We start from the raw sequence: 17,961 nt of genomic DNA, 5'->3' as shown, positions 1-17,961 counted from the left end.
AACAGGGGAGACTGCGCATGCAAACACCTCACGCTCCTCTCTAAGATAGCGCGTTTATCGATAAATGCACTGACAAAAGTTACATGTCTATGCCGAAAAGCGCCTCATCATTAGTACAAACCTGATCATTTTTTGCTCAGATCAAAAATGATCTTCAAATTGATTTAATTAAGTTGTTGAAAAAAAGGTTTAATATTGTAAGTTCTCTAGTATTTGACAATAAATTCATAAAAATAAATTTATAACTTTAACTATTGCAGCATACATATTCTAAGTTATGAGTTTATTATATTTTTTTACTAGAATATCTTGTTATTTTTTCGTTTTCAGGTTTAACAACTAGTCCTTTACTTTTCCCTGTTTATGCTTTTTTCTTTACGTCACACGTCTCACGCTCATACATTAATTTTTGTTTTTTACACAGTGATCACCACTTATCAAGGCCCGGAAGCCACTCAGGGATAAGGGTTATTGCAAGTACATTACATTAGTGTGGATATTTGATGAAGTGTTTAATTAAGGGGGCGGTTCATTAGGAATTTTGTTAACATTGGACTTGAAGACCTCCAAGTTGTAGTCCAGAGGGAAGCAGGCAGACGGAACAGAGTTCCACAGGCGTGCAGTTCTAAGAAAGAAGCTTTGTTCATGGAATCCGCGTTTTGATTTAGGCACAGATATAGAGTGGGGGAAATTTTTCACAGCGGATTCAGCTAGACAGGTGTTTTTCGTGAAAAATTGGCGAGGGGGAGACCAGAGATTGGCGTTCAGACGAGCACCTGCGATGGAAATAACGATAAAACAAGGATAGGCTCGCAACGTCTCTTCTGTGGGAGAGAAGTTGCAGGGTAGAGAAAAGGGCATCCCCCACTAAGCCACGAAGTCTATTTTGTACTCTGTCAAGGCAGGATAGGCTGTTTTTAGCAGCTCCTGCCCAGATATGGCAACAGTATTCCATAGCTAAAATAAAATACTGACCTAACGGGTCACGGGTAGTTTAGTTAATAAATAGAACTTATCGCAATAATGAATTTCAATTAAATAATACAACCCTTATCTTAAATATTCAGTATTCAATCAAGTTGTTGCTTTAAGAATGTAATAACCAAAGTAGGTTCTTTAGTAGTAAAAAAAAAAAATAAGCAGAAGTGTTCTTAAGACACCTCTCCAAGCACCGATATTCATGATAAATAACGCTCTACCTGAGAATTCCTCCTTCGAACTCTTCGGTTTAAGATTCACGGGCAATATGTAGTGGAACAAATACAGTGAGGACATTGCCAAGGCTGCTGCAAAGAAGGCTGGGTCCCTCTATGGCGCTAGAAGACTACTCACACCTGAGATTATCCTGTATCTCTACAAGGTCATCATTCGCCCATGCATGGGGTATTGCTGCTACATCTGGGCTGGTGCATTTATCAATAGTCTATCCCTCTTGGATAGGACCCAGAAAAGAGTTTTCAATCTAACAAGTTCGACTTTTTCAACTAAGCTCAAACGACTCTCCCATCGCGGCAATGTTGCATCTATGTGCTTGTTTTAGAAGTATTATAATTGAAAGTGTTCTGATTTATTCGTTGCAATTGAGGCTCTGCGACGAACCACTTAGCAACAAACTCACACCTCTTCACTGTTGCGGTCCGCAAATGTCAGAAAGCTGTATTCTAAAATAATTTCTTTCGTCGAACAGCTAGAGTTTGGAATTCCCTTCCTGCTACCTGTTTTCCTGGTTGTATTTATATAAAAAAATTTAACGTATGAACAAAAAAAATATTCTTCTCCACGAAGGCAAAGTAAAGCTGAATGTCGTTATTTTATTTATTTTGTTTTTACACAGTGGTCACCACTTATCAAGGCCCGGAAACCACTCAGGGATAAGGGTTATTGCAAGTTCATTACGTTAGTGTGGATATTTTCTGTCTTCGTCACCCCCCCATGCTACAAAGTAAACCAGCGATAAAAAAACAAAACAAAATGATGAATCATGTTTCTCTATTACAGTAGATAAAGTTAGGACTTTATTTAAGTAATATACTTAATATATACTATTACTGCAAGCTTGCCTATATTGAAAATGCTTGCTTCCTGGCTAGCCAATCAAACCATCTAATACAGTTAGTATTAGTTTAACTTAGGTACTAATTTACTTTTATGTCGTAGATAAATGAAGTTAAGCAACGTTGAGCCTGGTCAGTACTAAATGGGTGACTATTTTAGAATTTTAGGTGCTGTGTGCGCCATCCGCTTATCTTGGCATTATTTTCAATTGTGCTAGGTGTATCAGAATTTTTGTAGGAATTTTTGACACCCCTAACACGAAACTGCAAATAAAATATTAAAAAACTCGTAATTTCTCTTTTTAAGGTGGGTTATTTATTTTCTTTATGGATTATACTTCCAAAATAAACTATTAAAGTTGTATAAAAAGTAATAGAAATTTTTTTTTAAATAGTAATGAAATTAATTGAATGTTACGAGTTCACTATTTTTCAATTTTTAAACTTTAAAAATCTATCAAAATTTTTCTGTTGATTCTATTTTTAGGATATTTTCAGGGTCAATGTGAAATTTTATGCTCTTTCCAATAAACCGAATATGATATTTTAGACAAACGTTTTTTTTTATTCACGCCCCCCCTTTGAAATGTCTATTAAAAAGTAAATAATTAATTTACTCACCAAAGTTTTATGTATCACAAATTGAAGATAAAAGATCAATAAATAATATATTCAAATTTAAAACAAAAAAAGTAGTGTCTTTTAGAAATTTACCTGTAAAGTCCGAAGTTTAAAACCTTTTTTTAAAATAAAACCCACGTTGTTTGTTTTTGTGTTTTTTTTTTGTTTGTTTTTTTATGAAACCTTGGTCCTTGCTCCTTTAATTGACAAACAATTAGGGCTTGAATTACATTTTTCGAGGAGTTATAAGCTTCGAAAGATGGCGGGTGGAATTATTCAATAGTTTTCACGAAATTTCTGACACTGCTAGTCTAGCACTACTCCTGTTCACTGGCCAATCAAAAAAACACCAATTGATAACAAGATATTGCTAGTAATCATCTGATTCTTTGATGTACATTCTGAAATTCAAGAATAAAAGGAGAATTGTAGTTTAGGCGTCGGCAACCCTCGCCTCACAAGTACATGCGTTGCTAACCTTACAAGGGGTATCCATTATCTTTTGTGACGTAACTGAGTCATCGAATTTACTTTTAAATGCATTCGCTCGTGTTGGGTTTCGCCGTCTCTACTTATTTTGCCAATCATATCCTTGACGTAAGATTTATATGAATAATTACCTCATAAATACTGGCAATGGTGGTATAAGCCATGTATGCTCCATCTACCTGGCTAGAAACTTCACACACCTGCACGTATGTTATATCTCTTTTATGACACCATTTATCCATGCATGTCACATCTGGCCTGGTGCAACAGCCGTTAGTCTTTCCGCCTTATACAAGGTAAACATTCGAGTTTCATATCTAATACGTCAAATACCATGTGCCAAGTTCGAGCCCCTGTTTCATATCCTTATACTTCTTAAAGATACTTGTTGTTGGTTTGTTGCTTTTGTTTTACACAATATAATCCCTTTTCAGGTTATTTAATGCCGAATCCAGTTATTTTGAAGAAACATTTTTAATATAATATATATATTTTTTCAAGTCGGTTTCTATTTACCCCATAGTTGGGAGCATAACAGGTGCTACCACTTTGGGTCAGAGTGGACCTGGGAGTAATACCAATTAAAGGGTGACTCCACAATCCCCAAAGCCCGCAAGTTGGGGCCTAACCATCGGATATGTTTTAAGGTCATACCCAGGCCCTCTTAAGGGCAGGAAATAAAAACGTTTCTATAATTATGTTAGCTCTAATCTTTAGTACGCAGTGCAATGGAGAAAAGGGTGGCTAGTTGATTTAAATGCATCTTTAGCCACGCTTCTCGCTGTTCTAAATCAACGTTTTGTCCCTCCTCTGACTCAAATTGAAATAAGAAAAAAACAAACTCTCGTTATCGGGAAAGCTGCATGTTTTGACAAGCTTCTGGGTCTGATCTTTGCGCCTTAATGGAAATAGATCACATATATCAAATCCGTTACAAGAAAAATGGTTGTATAATTCTACAGCTACTATAGACATCTCACTCTCGATGCAATCCTTTATCTGCATAAGCTCCAAGTACGCCTTATGATGGAGTACCTTTATCACATCTGAGCAGGAGTTGATCAGCGGTTTCTATCCTATTAGACAGTTCAAAACCGTTTTCGAATCCTGTTAAGTAATATCCTTTTTCTCTTCCCTGGCAGGTTCTTCCCCACGGAAGAGACGATGCTTTCCTTTCTAATTCTCACAGCACGTGCTCATCTGAGCTCTAATCTATGTTCACCTTTGTAACACGTTTACAGAAAAGACTTGTCTAGCCAAAACCAATGCCAATAATGTCGCTCAAACTCTATGTGTGCCTATAACTAAATAAATAAAGTTTCTTTCCTATAACTGCCTGCCTATGAAAATCATTTCTGCTTGTCTTTTTCACGGCTGATTGCTATGTTGGTATATAACGCTTAAATTTTAAACAAAATTTCCTATCGAGTTTTCTCGGGTTAGTTTGAATCAATATTTTTCTTGGTCTCCCACGCTGAAGGTTGAACTAGTAATTTTATTGATCTGTTTCGGTCAAGTTTTAACAAGAATCTATGCTTCTTAGTGAAGCTTAAATTTGCACCGACATTGACATTGTTACTGTTAAGTTAGAAACCTTTCCTTAGTTCTGTTAGTCTTATGTTCAAAACAGCTGAACTGTCCCCCTAAGTAATCAAATTCACAAACGGTCCACTACTTATGTTTACTACGCTATGATAATATTGACTAAGGTATACCCATTTACCCTTATGCTCGAGTGGCCTCCGGGCCTTGATAAATGGAGAACCATGTGTAAAAAAACGCCGGTTTTAACTCTATCACAAAAGGGTAATACGCGCCGAGCAATTCCTGGCCAGATATCAAAACAATATTTCTTTTTTAACACGTACTTAGCTTTTATACAGATAGAAGATTCCATCAGCAGTTAAATACCTACAGGGGCAGTAGAGTGATCCAACCATTTTCCAGCGATATTGGTTACAGATTTGAGAACAAAACAAAGCGTTTACATAATTCTATTCACTGGGAACTTTTGGGGTGCTTGAATGCCAGATATACTAATGCGATCGGATTGGGTTGATTTTTATCTAGTGGATTGAGAGAATCGGATTGACGGTTTCTGGCTGCTGTTTCTGACTGATAGTACAGGAAACCTAACTCTTTATAGCGCTTAGAGTGGCTGTTCCATTAATATAATATCGGGATGGTCTTAGTGTAATGTACCGCATGAAAAGAGACCCTCCATCCATCTCCGGTGAGTTTTCCTGTGGCCACAATCCTGTAGATGCGGAGTCGCCTGCTGGTCTATTTATGTTGCATGTTGGGAACTCTGTTCAACAACTTTTTCAAGCACGTTTCCCCCTTAGTGTAATATGAACAGACAGTTCGCTGCTCAACTCCCTACATAGTATCACTGCAACTTGTGTCCCCGATAGTAGCTCCCTACATAAATGTCACGGTGCCTTGTTTGAGGTGAAAATGGAATTTTTTAAAAAATGCGTTTCGAGCAGCTATAATTTTTCGTTGGTTTGTCACAATTAAATCAAATACAGAGTTCTACTTACTAAACGCGTAGACAGAACAGACGCATGTAAACAAGTTTCTGCAGATGAGATTCCCAACGTGAAACTTGAGCACCGAATGACATTTGCTATTGTGTAAAGGACAGATTATAATGATTGTGACGGAATCGATCGATGACGACAAAGGACTAAAAAACAAAAGCAAATTTCTAATGATGCTTGTCAAGTGAAAGAGATGAGATAAACAACTGCATAATAAAAGCTACCACAACAGAAGAACTTATATATAATGTCAAAACATCCTTAAACTCACTACTCCCTCGGCAGCCGCCAATAGGGTAATGGCTAGGACCCTTGACTGTCGTACAGACGGTCGGGTTTCAATCCTTGCTTGAGGTAGTTGCCTTTCAAGCCGCACAGATGAGCTGCGAAACAGTACTGTGTGTTGATGACTATATATATATTTTTTACATGGAGGTTACCACTTATCAAGGCCTGAAGGCGATTCAGGGATAAGGGTTATTGTGTGTACAGTAATAAATAGTATTGTAGTAATCATTAGTATTAGGGGTTTTGATAGAGTGTCTTACTTAAGGGGGCGGTTTGTCAGGAGTGTGTTTATGTTGGACTTGAAGACGTCCAAGTTGTAGTCAGGTTGGAAACAGGACACCGGAACAGAGTTCCACAGTCGTGCAATTCTAAGAAAGAAGCTTTGCTCATGCAATCTACTTTTGGATTTAGGCACAGATAAAGAGTGGGGAAAATTATTGACAGTAGTTTTAGCCAGACGGGTGTTTGTCGTGATAGATTGGCGAGGGGGGGACGAGGGATTGGAGCTCAGACGAGCATCTGCCATGGAAATAACGATAAAACAAAGACAGGCTCGCAACGTCTCTTCTGTGGGAGAAAGGTTGCAGGGAAGAGAAAAGGGCATCCCCACTAAACCACGACGTCTATTTTGTACTCTGTCAAGGCAGGATAGGCTATTTTTAGCAGCTCCTGCCCAGATGTGACAGCATCACTTCATTCTTGGACGTACTTCGCTTTTATATAGATAGAGAATTGCATCAGTAGTGAGATATTTTCTGGAGCGGTAGAAGGATCCCACCATTTTCCGCCAGTCTCTGGCAACAGATTTGATGTGCGTGTTCTATTTCAGATCAGGAGTAAAGGTCACTATATATATATATATATATATATATATATATATATATATATATATATATATATATATATATATTATAAAGCTCCCCTCTTCGGTAGAGCACTCTCGTAAATTATCTTACTCGCTACTTAATTTAGCTGAAATAATGCGAAGCTCGCGGTTTGTTTACAAACAAACGTTTGAGCCCTCTACGAGTGGCGGACGGATGTTTATTTAAATAGACGTTCGGGCAGTTTAATTTCGGCCACCGATTCCGTAGTCAGGGGGTAGGACTGCCGACTGTCATCACGACGGTTCTAGGTTCGATCCTCGGCTTCGGAGAGGTGTTAGTCTAGCGGCACTGATGAGTTGTGAAACAACGAAACAGGTCTGTATGTCGATGACTAAAATATATTTTATAAAGCTCCTCTCTTCGGTAGAGCACTCTCGTAAATTATCTTACTCGCTACTTAATTTAGCTGAAATAATGCGAAGCTCGCGGTTTGTTTACAAACAAACGTTTGAGCCCTCTACGAGTGGCGGACGGATGTTTAATTAAATAGACGTTCGGACAGTTTAATTTCGGCCACCGATTCCGTAGTCAGGGGGTAGGACTGCCGACTGTCATCACGACGGTTTTAGGTTCGATCCTCGGCTTCGGAGAGGTGTTAGTCTAGCGGCACTGATGAGTTGTGAAACAACGAAACAGGTCTGTATGTCGATGACTAAAATATATTTTATATATATATATATATAGTTTCCGGTGGGAACATATGCAACAATTGAAAATAACTGAATTTCAACCAAGATCGTTGATAGTGCTCAATCATAAGAAAGCAAGTTATATTTTTTTAATTATTTTATGTAAATACAGTCATACCTTGTTATGATAGGCAGACCGTTTCAATCATATTAGATATCATCAGGCAAGAAAAATTAAGGTAAAAAACTGAAAAGGTTCAACAACGAATTTTGAGGAGAGAATAATTTGAAAATTTGAAAAGGTGTTGGACCTTTTCAGTTTTTGTACTTTAATTTTTCTTGCCTGATGATATCTATTATAATTGAAATGGTGTGCACATCGTAGAAAGATATGACTGTATTTACATAAAAAACATATATATATATATATATATATATATATATATATATATATAAACACACACACACATATATATATATTTTAAAACTTTTTAATCGTTACTATTAAAGCAGTTATATACAATCTATATAATTATAAAACTCAAATGATCTTGTAACGGGTGTGGTAACCCAAGATCCGGTTTACGACTTCCGGTTGCGCATGCGTACATAAACAAATAATCCATGTGACAATAAAACGTATTGTTTACTGTGTTCGTTTTCAGCGTCCCAATTGCTTTTTTTGCGTTTAAATTATCCAAATAAACAATTGTTAATATTTTCTGCATTTGTTTTTACATAGTTCAGTTTCGTATTACGTTTAAGTTATTTTCACGCAATTTTCTTACAAATAAATCTACTTTAACCCGTTGACAACCATAAAAACATACTACGGCGATTTATCCACCGCTTTCATTTTTTAAAATTTATTCCCCATTTTTAACACACCTTTCTTAAAAAAACATTCATACATTTTCTTCTACGCTACCAACATAAATAAATAACCCCGAGAATATGTTTTTTTTTAATTTGCGTTACAAATAAATAATCAACGCGACAATAAAATGTATTGTTATAGTGTGTACGTTCTCAGCGTCCCAATTTTTTTTTTTACGGTTAAATTAAAAGATATATTAAAATTTGAATTTAACTTTAAGTATTATGGTAGCTGTTCAGTGCACATTTACCTATAAGTATGGTAAACTACTTATAATTCAATAGCTGTTATTTTTTTTGCAAAAATAAACAATTATAAAATGAACGACTCATAGAAATCCATCTATATTCTTTTTTCATTTTAATATACTTTCATATAAATATTTCTGTTATATCGCAAAAAACTATTTTCTTTGCGTCACAGGTGTCACGCTCATAAATCAATTACATAGATATTATAACATACTGACCCACTGGGTCACGGGTAGTCTATTATAAGAATTAATACGCAGTCAGCATTAATTAAAATATATTAAAGCTTATTTTACGACTGGGCAATCGGGGGGCGACCTGCTAATACACACACACACGCAGACACACATACACTAACACACACACGCAGACACACATACACACACACACACACACATATATATATATATATATATATATATATATATATATATATATATAGTAAGTTATAAAATGTATATGGCGATTAAGCTACACTGAATATTCCGCGTTTCATCCATTCTAGGATTCTTCAGGCTTAGGCGCGAATTCTGTGGTTGTTTGTCGTTTTTATATGCGCATCTTCTATTGAAATAAAGAAATAACTAAAATTTCAATAGAAGATGCGCATAAGCCTGAAGAGTCCTAGAGTGGATGAAACGCAGAATATTCAATGTAGCTTAATCGCCATATACATTTTATAACTTACTAACTAGCTCTACCTACGTATTGAGTACTTTTGAAGTAAATATTTAAAGTTTATGCATAAATTTATACTTTCGTATATTAATTTTACGTGAGTAAATTAAATAGTTATATATATATATATATATATATATATATATATATATCTTTGTGTGTGTGTATGTGTGTGTGTGTGTGTGTGTAAGAATATGTGTATGTGAAGACCCTTCTCAACCTTTTTCAAGATAAACGATTTTTATATCTACAGACTTCAAATTTGGTATGTAGGGTTTTCAGACATGTGAAATATATGTTTAATCGGTTTTCGTCCGGAAAAAAGAGCTGCAAGGGAGGTCATCTGACTTTTATGTTTTTTTCAACCGTTTTAGGAATGAGCATGCGTGAATCGTTCACATGACCGGTTGTTATGTTAAGAATAAGTAGGTTTAAAAATAGATCGTATCAAACTGGCCTAATGGTTATCGTACTACGCTTACTTTTCTCGTAATATAAGCGTAGTTTAAATTTTAAAATCAGAGAGGCGGTAGCACTCTCTATATAGGGATGGCCCGTACACGCCTATATACGCCTACAAAACAAAACTATCCAAATCTCAATTAAAATCAACTTATAAGTTCAAAAAGCACATATTCTTACAGAGAAGTATCTTACGAAACCAGCGAGTGTCAGAACGTCGGTTAAAATATCAAAAGAGACCAAAAAAAAGGGTACAAAAATGGCCAATTGTTCTTCTTTCTTCTTTCTTCTTCTATCTTCTTTCTTTTGAGACGATGTATCTCGGTGTACGAACGGTCTCTGACAACAGTTCAAGCATCAATCGACTGCTCTTTACACGGAGAAGTGCAGTGACCCATCGCTTTTTAGCTAACTCCATAATTAAATAAGATTACGTGTAATAACAAGTTTTAAACATAATATACCCAATGTAGACAGACCACTTCGAACACGGAACTTCTCTCAAAAGGGACAGCTCCAAATAATACACCGGATGCTCACAGACGTTCCAGTTTGCCAGTGGCCTATATTTCTTGGACGCTGAATATTTGAGGTGAACGTTAAGGTTTTTTCTTTAACCAGCGTTAATGAAACCACGAAATCTTTATCTCAGTTGATCAAAATTGTTATAAGAGTAACCTATCAGCAAGTACGACGTCAAAAAACAATGTTATAAAAACAAATAATTCTTCAGATTTTGGACTGTAAAATATGTACAAAATGTCAATGCTGTGACCAGGATTCGAAACTAAGTTAGCACGGCCACAACGTGGGGTCCTAACCTCTAGACGATCACGGCTAACACTGACGTCTGTCGCTCTTGGCAGAAAGACACATGACTACTGTCAAACTATTGAAAAATAAGGAGGAAACTTGAAATTCTCACGCATGCGCAAAAATACACTATAGCAACCATTGTTAAATGCAGCTGAATCTCTTCGCTCGCTAAGAAAAGTAGATCAGACCAGTTCTTCTAAGAACTCACCAAACGCCAAAGGAAATAAGTTAAATTAACCGCAAAAGAAACTGCAAGAAAGTCAAGAAAAATTTAATAGTGAAGGTATGAACATTTTAGAACTTTATAATACTCTACCTGTTTTATCAGAGAGGCGGTAGCACTCTCTATGTAATATAGAACCGATGGAGGACCAAGAGGCAACTCCTAAGGCCCAAAACCCAAAGACCTAAAACCCTACTAATGGAGGCGGCAATGAGCCGCCTCCTAAAAAAGACAATACTATCATGAATGTAAGTTTAAAAATAAGACTGTAAGTAAAAATACTAATTAACAAGAATAAAAAAGCATTGGAAATGCAAAAGGATATAGGGATGGTATGCCAAAAAGTATACAAACAAGATAGCTATGAATGGCTAGGCACATGGAAATAGAATTGCATCCAAAGTATAGCCCTATAGCTTTTTACAACTGTAATGATGGCACGGAATGAAGATTGGAGAAAAGCTATAGGGCTACACTTTGGATGCAATTCTATTTCCATGTGCCTAGCCATTCATAGCTATCTTGTTTGTATACTTTTTGGCATACCATCCCTATATCCTTTTGCATTTCCAATGCTTTTTTATTCTTGTATAATTTGCATTACAAGAATTCGAACCGTGAGTTTGAGGGTGGGTCCGTAGATCATAAATAAGGCTCAATGTTCAGGGCTCACTAAGATATTCTTAAGGTTTTCCTACGACTCATTATGAGAATAATATCCCGATTAATCAATATAACTCAAGTATTCACATCTTGTCTCACAAAAATCAGAATTGCAAATATCTACTCGTTTAAATGTAGTATTCTGGTGAGAGACACCATCCTTAGAATCTTATAATTATTTTGTTTTCATTTTTATTCCTCCTTCAATTGTTTAATTAAAGACAAAGCGTGTATATTTTAAATAATATTTCATGTAATTATGTTTATGAATGATTTTGAAATGTATTTTATTTTAACATCCAAATATATTTCATACAACACGAAACCAACACACATTTATTTCTCTATTTAGTTTTCAAGAATAAATTGTCATGCATTTTTTTTTCTATTTTTTCTAAGGAGTATAGACACGAAAAAGTTCGTATTAGCATAATTATAACCGATTGTTTCTACATAATGAAACGGATCTATAAAAATATATCGAATTTTAACAGTGTTGAGGAGCTGTTTTGTATAAAAATAATATATTTTGATCTTGAAATGTAACAATGCTGTCATTGTTTTATACTTGCTCTGTTGTTATATTAAAAATACATTGAGCTTAAAAGTAAAATGATTAGTATGCACAAATTGTGAAATATAATTAAACAAGTAAACCATGTATGGTTCCCGTAAGTGCACAGTGAAGAAGACCTAAAAATATATTAAGTTCAGAATTTGACCCCCCCCCCTTTATTACGGCGGCAAAGTCCGTAGGGGGACGTCAAATCCTGGTGAAAGTGAGCAAACGGTGCAGTTTTAAGCCTTAACATATGTAAATTTGAGTTCTGCACCATGCAAAAAAGAAATGACTAAGTCCATCACCCCCCTCCCATTAAGCACCAAAAGTCCCCAAAGTATTAACATATTTAAATTTGATTTCAGCACCATGCAAAACTGCTTAATAGACATACACAGAAAATTTCTGACAAATATGTCAAAATAGTCCCAAAAATGGAGTGTGCTTTAATAGCCCTAAAAGAGCCCATGGGGCACACCCATGAGTTATCGCGAAGTATAGATAAACAAAGTTATATAGAAATCAGTTAGTTACAACTTTTCAGAAAGTTTTATTGCACTCTAAGTAATCAATATTTTTAATAAGCACAAAAAAGTGTCAATTTTAGCCATTTTAACCAGATAGGCACCCCTAGGGGTGCAAATGAGTTTTCCGAGAAAATCCGTTCTGTTACTTTTTTTAGTCATATCATGTTTAATGTTTGTGCAAGATTTGAAAATATTCCAGGGCGTAGTTATTGAGAAAATAACAGACAGACGAACGGACGAACGGACAAGGCTGAAGTTACAGGTTCACTCCCCCCCCCCTTTGTCGGAGGGCTCAAAAACAGATTGCAAGTAAAACAAACAAGAACTATACCTGCTTCCAACGAAACATGCATAAGATGTCACTTTCTGTCTATTTGTGTGAGTCCTTTCTCCATAAGTCCCGAAACAAAGCGAAAACTTAGGCCAATAAACCACCGCCAAGTTAAAACAAAATACCAATACCTACCCGTTGCTACAGCTTAACCGCACGGGATAGTACTTCCTATCCTCGTTAACCCTTCACCTTTACTCCCTTCCGTTACCACATCTCCTTTCAAGACCCCCACTGCTCACATTCACAAAACGTACGCCTCACTTTCTTCCAGATTGTAAACTACATTTGGATCTCTATTAAAAACGAATGTAATTTTGACTTTGTTTAAATATCGCTCATTTTTTTTTCATAACGCGGTATCCTTGAATAAGTATTCCACCGGAACATGTATGCACATATTTAACCATGAATGTTTGTATAATAAACAGACTATATACCAGCTCTGTCTTGCATTGACCACTCTTTAATAATCATACGAGTTTTATTGGATTTACATCTAGAAAACCAACATAAGCTACAATTATACACACAAGCCACAAACACACACGCACACACACGCACACATACACACACACACATATATATATATATATAATAACAAGTAGTTAACAAAACATGTTAAAAAAACAATTTGAATAAGAGTTAAAAACATATTTAATTTTAAAAAGGAAATACCACATAAGTGGATAGTCCTTAATCCGCGAAGTTTCGAAGAGATACTTTCCTTCTGATCAGAGGGTAGGATTTAGCAAAATGCGGGATCGGATTTTGCTTGCAAAAGTATTTAATGCAAATGCAAGTAAGTCATAGATCTTACTTGATAACAAAAAGTGAAACAGAGGGAATAGGGTAAATAAAAAAGTAATTTCACATGAATGGATCGTCTGGTGACGTTAAAATCCAAAAATGCAAATCCTAGAAAGTTAATTAAATTTCCATTGGCACAAGTAAAATCCAAGGGAATCGCGTAATTGGAAGATGATCCAAAGTAATCCAAAAGGCAGAAATCCGTGGAATAATTCTCAAATAGGTACAAGGAAACGGGTATGAAATCCAATAATATTATTAAAAGAAAGATAAAATGTGCGGGGGGGCATGCTTTCACCGGGTAACGCCGGTTTACAGGTCCTGCTAGTATAATAATAAATACGAAATCTGCATTAGTCAAAATAGCATATAATAAGCGTATTTTAAATCGGGCAATGACAAGCGGTCTGCTAATATATATATATATATATATATATATATATATATATATATATATATATATATATATATATATATAGCGCTTTAAATACGGTCGGGAAGACTCTAGGGGCCCTTTCATCAACAAGCTCATCAGGAGTCAATCTATTTAATTTCTAGATTAATTCCGACTAAAGTCTTCGCTCTTGCGTGACATTTGTTTCACATTTGATAGAAATTCAACGATTGACTCCTGATGAGTTTGTTGATGAAAGGGGCACCTAGACTCTTCCCTGCCTTATTTAAAGCGCTTTATAAGTTTTGTACCGTAAATAGACATTCCGGCGAGTTATTTACGGGCGTCGATTCCATGGTCGAGTTGGAGAACTGCCGACTGTCAACACGACGATTCTAAGTTCAATCCTTGGCTTGGGAGTGATGCTAGTCTAGCGGCACTGATGAGTTGTGATACAACGAAACAGGACTGTATGTCGATGACTGCAAATATATTTTAAGCCCCCCTCTTTAGGTAGAGCACTGTCGTAAATAATCTCACCCGCTACTTAATCGGCTGAAAATTCGAAGCTCGTTGTTTGTTTACGAACAGGCGATTTGAGCACTATAAAAGTGGTGGCGGGTGTCTATTTAAATAGACATTCCGACGAGTTATTTACGGGCGTCGATTCCATGGTCGAGTGGGAGAACTGCCGACTGTCAACACGACGGTCCTAGGTTCAATCCTTGGCTGGGGAGAGATGCTAGTCTAGCGGCACTGATGAGTTGTGATACAACAAAACAGGATTGTATGTCGATGACTACAAATGTATATATATGAATGAGCAAAACTGAGGCAGAAACGTTGTTTTCGGTCATTTCTTTTCTTTTTTTTTTTGTTAATAAACATAAATGGTTTAAATTGGTTCTTTTGGTGTCTACATGCCAACTACTTTTGAACGTCATGGCATATCAACTTCGATCTTTGTTAGAAAAGTTAGAGTGAATGCATGATCAACGTATTTACAGCGTTCGTTGCTAGAAGCAGATTTGCTAGTAATCACCTGAGCTTAGGTTAGCAATCATCAACGGCAGGACAACCAATAAGAGCCGTGGTCAATGTAAAGTGTGGAACTGGCTTAACCCTGCCAAACTCCATCTTACACAATTACGTATCTGACTAAACCCAGTTGGAAATTAAAGATAAAAATACCAAACCGGTTACTGGGGTTGCATTTTTTTTTTATTATTCAATTTTCACCCCAAACAAGGCACAGTGCCACTTTGAAGCAGGGGGCTACTATTAGGGAATTAATTAGCGGGGTCATTATGAAGGGAGAAGAGTAGAAAGATGTTTGTTAACATTACACTTGAACTTCTGCATATCATTGCAGTTGGGAAAGCAGAATCCCGGAAGGGAGTTCCAAAGACCCGCAGTTCTGGGGAAGAAACTATTGGAGTAAAAGGCTTTCTTGCACCTAGGGATCTCCACTGTAAAGGGATGAGACTTAGTAGCTTGTCGGGTTTGTCGGGGGTAGTTACGTCGGGGAGGTACAAGTGTTTGCAGTTCGTCAGAGCATTCACCATTAAAGTATTTGTAGAACAGGCAGAGGGATGCAACATCTCGTCGATGGGACAGAGGTTGAAGCCCAGATGACAGTTCAGGACCTATCAGGTTTGCGACTCTTTTTTGAACCCTGTCCAGGAGCGAGAGACAAGCAGCAGATGCACCAGCCCAGATGTGACAACAGTACTCCATACATGGGCGAATGGTTGCCTTATAGAGGTATAGGATACTGGCAGGCGTAAGTAGTTTTCTAGCACGGTAGAGGGAGCCAACCTTCCTTGCAGCAGCCTTGGCAATGCTCTCAATGTATCTATTCCAGTTCATATTCCCTGTAAACGTTAGGCCGAGGAGTTTAAAAGAAGTACTTTCAGGCAATGTGTTCTTGGCCATTGCTATTGGTGGTAGAGAAGGTTTCTTGTAGTTATTGAAGGAAACAAGCTTAGTCTTAGCAGCATTGAATGAGACCAACCATTTTTGTCCCCATTCCACTACGGATTGGAGGTCATCCTCTAGTGTTTCTGCCATTTTCTTGGATATGTGTTCATTTGTTTTCCCCTCATATCTGTTATAGAGAGTGGTGTCATCGGCAAATATACCCATCTCCGAAACAATATTATCAGGGAGGTCGTTTATGAATATCAGGAACAATAGAGGTCCAAGGATAGACCCCTGAGGCACTCCCGCATTTATGTCATATTGTTTGGATGTACGTCCGTCGAGGACAACTTTGATTTTTCTATTACTTAAGAAGGATTTAATTACGTTATGAATTCTTCCAGTGATTCCATATGATCTAATTTTCCTTAGAAGACCATCGTGCCATACCCTGTCAAAAGCCTTAGATATATCAAGGGCCACCGCTCTACCCTCCCCTGTTTTATCCAATGAACGGTATATACGTTCAGAAACTACAGTTAAGATATCTGCTGTTGAACGGGCTTGCCTGAATCCATATTGTTTGTCAGTCAAGAGTTTAGCAGCTGTTAGGTGCTGGACTAGGGCTTTATTAACTAAGGACTCAAATATTTTGGCGAAAAGCGGGAGGAGACTAATGGGGCGATAATTTAGTGGGTCAGTTCTTTCACCAGAATTCTTGAAGACTGGTACCACAGAGGCGGTTTTCCAGCAGTCGGGAAAACAAGATTCGTTAAGGCATTTATTGTAAAGTTTGGACAGAACTGGAGCAACCTCGGCAGAGCATTTTTTTAATAGCACAGCCGGGATGAGATCTGGTCCACATGCTTTAGAGGTGTCTAGGTATTTTATAATAGCATGTACCTGAGCATTTGCTCTAAGCTGGCTAAGTCGGCTTCTTCTGAGGAGTAAGTTAATAGGGAATATCAAATTCACAAGAAGGATGGAGTACTGCTCTCATCTATGGGCAGGAGCTGCTAGGAAGATATACCCTGCCTTGACAGAGTTCAAAATAGACTTCGTAGTCTAGTGGGGGAGGTCCTATTATCTTCCCTACAACTTCTTTCTCACAGAAAAGACGTTGCGAGACTGTCGCTGTTTTATCGTTATTTTCATGGCATTGCTTGTCTGAGCTCCAATCTATGGTTTCTCCCTTTCGCTAAACATTCACGAGAAACACTCGAGTGGTTCTAAACTCCAATAATTTTCCCCACTCTTTATCTGGGTCTAAATCTAAATGTAGATTCCATGAAGAAAACTTCATTCTTCGAACTGCACACCCGTGAAACGCTCTTCTGATTGCCTGCTTTCCAGCTGACTATAATATTGCCGTCTTCAAGTCCAATGTAAACAAGTTCTTGATGAGCTGTTTCCCTTAAGTAATCCAATTTATCAAATTTACACTTCTAACGAGAACTATGATATTGTCATTTTGACCATTAAACACTCTTTGACCGTTATCTTTGAATGGCCTCTGAGATTTGATAAGTGGTGACTCCTATGTAAAAAAAAAGTTCACATGTGCATTTCTATCCAGGTTAGGGAAGTGGCCCTGTTGGTGGGGCATTAGAATACGCCGACTGCCCCCCTGCAGAGGGTAAAAGTCCCTCAATGGGGGTCCTGGATATGACCTTAAATTATATCCAGTGGTGAGGCCCCAGCTTGTGGTCTTTGGGGAGTGTGGAGCATTACCATTGCTCCCAGGTCCACTCTGACCCGGAGTGGTAGTACCTGTTAGGGTCCCAACTATGGGTTAAATAGAAACCGACTTGAAAACAACAAAAATATTCTATAATTTTTTTTTCTTCAAAATCACTGGATTCGGCATTAAATAACCTGAAAAGGGTTGATATGCCGTAAAACAAAAACAACCAACCAACCAGGTAAGAGAAGATAAAGC

The sequence above is a fragment of the Euprymna scolopes genome, chromosome 22 (assembly GCF_053919585.1).
Source record: "Euprymna scolopes isolate OS-2025 chromosome 22, ASM5391958v1, whole genome shotgun sequence".
Classification (NCBI taxonomy): Eukaryota; Metazoa; Mollusca; class Cephalopoda; order Sepiida; family Sepiolidae; genus Euprymna; species Euprymna scolopes.
The sequence above is the reverse complement of the archived record's forward strand: the minus strand, read 5'-3'. Positions refer to the sequence as shown.